This window comes from Myodes glareolus, chromosome 9 (assembly GCF_982192425.1).
Source record: "Myodes glareolus chromosome 9, mMyoGla1.1, whole genome shotgun sequence".
In the NCBI taxonomy this organism is placed as follows: domain Eukaryota; kingdom Metazoa; phylum Chordata; class Mammalia; order Rodentia; family Cricetidae; genus Myodes; species Myodes glareolus.
In genome coordinates, this window is record NC_142034.1 from 83,647,993 (window position 1) to 83,650,128 (window position 2,136).

The 2,136-nt window shown below is 41.5% G+C and overlaps 1 pseudogene; it reads right to left on the reverse strand.

Annotated features, from left to right (window-relative positions):
• Window positions 1-834: 834 nt before the first annotated feature.
• Window positions 835-1,790, reverse strand: LOC125401512 (large ribosomal subunit protein eL8 pseudogene; annotated as a pseudogene).
• Window positions 1,791-2,136: the final 346 nt, after the last annotated feature.

The window sequence follows — 2,136 nt, forward strand, 5'->3', positions numbered from 1 at the left end:
AAAAGAAAAGAAAAGAAGAAAGAAAAAGGAAATTACCATAGCATAGTTGGAACTAGAGAAACAATTAGCTTTATATATTGCTTCACAATGCATGTGTCCTTTTGCTTGCATTCTCTCATTCTCTGTCATCTAATAGTATCTTTGTTTGGCCTTTCTAACCATTATACTATGCCCATTCTTAGAGCTATGTGAATATATACTTCAAGACTAGGTCCTGCACATTAGGGAGAGCATGTAGCTTTTTCTTTCTGAGTTTAGGTCGAACTCATAGTATAATATTATATATTTTAAGTCCATCCCTTTTTTTATTCTGCAAACTTCATGACTTTGTTTTTCTTTACATCTGGATAATATTCTATTTTGTATTTGTATCACATTTTCACTATCCATTTATCTGTTAATAGGTATCTATATTGGTTCTATTGTTTTGCTATGGTAAAAAAAAGAAGAGAGAGAGAGAGCAGTGATAAGCAAGGCTATGGAGATATCTCTATGGTAGGATATAGAATTCTCTGGGTGTCTGCCCGGGAATGGAATACCTGGGTCATATTGGTAATGCTGGCTGTATTTTTTTTTTGAGAAAACTCCAAACTGATGTCCATAGTGGCTATATTAATTTGTATTCCTACTAGCAGTGGATTAAGGGTACCTCTTTTCCCACATCTTTTCTAACCTTCAATGTCAGACTTTTTTAAAAAACATTTTTGGTTATTGTTATTTTGTTTTTCAAGACAGGATTTCTCTATGTAGTCTTGGTTCTCCTGGAACTCGCTCTGTAGACCAGGCTGGCCTCAAACTCAGAAATCTGCCTGCCGCTGGGATTAAAGGCAGGGGCTACCACTGCCTGATTTTTAAAATCTTTGTTATATGTATGTACAGAAACCTTAGCAGAGTAATTTGACCCAGTTTAGTGGTGAGTTCTTCGACCTTTTCCTTTTCCAACTTGGCAATGTGAGTCACAGATTTGGGAACCAGTATATTGCCTTCCCAGTGGTGGCAATTCTTATCGTATCTCTTGTAATTGGGCCTGTTAGCTTCCGCCAGTTTAGCCAGAATACCTTTGTCTTTCCCCTTGTGAAGGCAAGAGTGGCGCATACCTTCCTGTGGAGCAGCAGTTCTAGGCTGGTTTTTCGCTTGAGGATGCAGTAGAGGACCCCAACCTTGCAACACGGGGGAAACAGGAAGACCTGCAGCACAGCAGGATCTACATCGCGGGCAATCACCACCAGATGAGTCTTCTTGTTCTCGACATATGTGGTGACTGTATTGACCCATGCTCGAAAGATAGGTAGTCTCTTAGTTGGGACATCCCCTTTGCCAGCAGCTTCCTTCTCAGCAAGGGGCAACAGTCTGCTGCTTCTCCTGCTTTGTCTCTGGCCTGTACTTGCAAGCAAGTTTAAGCAGCTAGTTAGCTGTTTCTGGTCCCGGGCCAGGGAGAACTGCTTAACAGTAGGCGGTGCTTTGAGCAGCTCATAAAGGACGGTCTTTGTCACTGCAGCCTGATGTCGTGGGGCCAATTGACGAAGTATGGGAGATCTCTTTTGGGCTGGATGTCCTGAGCAATGCCGAAATTCTTTTCTCAAAGGATTCAACACCTTTTCAGCCTCCTGTTTCTTCATGATGGCAGGGGTGGGGTGGGGGTGGGGAAGGATAGGGCCATGGTTTTTCTCTTGACATTCTTTCCTTTGGGCATCTTGCTCAGCTGGAGAAGAGAGCTTATGCCAGATTTTTTTGATGATCACGATAATGATTGGGATGATGTGGTATCTCAGAGTAGTTTTGATTTGCATTTCGTTGATGACTAGGGATGTTGAACATGTTTTAAAATGTTATTGGATATTTGTGTTTCTTTTGAGAACTGCCTGTTCATTTCTTTAGCTTATTGGTTGATTGGCAGTTTAATTTCCTTGGTAGTTATTTAATTCCCACTGTACTTTGTAAATTCTGAATACTAGCTGCCTGTCTAAAGTATAGATTGTGACAACTTTCCCCCACTTTCTTTCTCTCTCTCTCTCTCTCTCCTCTCTCTCTCTCTCTCTCTCTCTCTCTCTCTCTCTCTCTCTCTCTCTCTGCAGTAACTTTTTGTTTTCATGCTTTCCTGTTGACTCTTGGGGCTGGTTCCTGCCATGTTGGAGA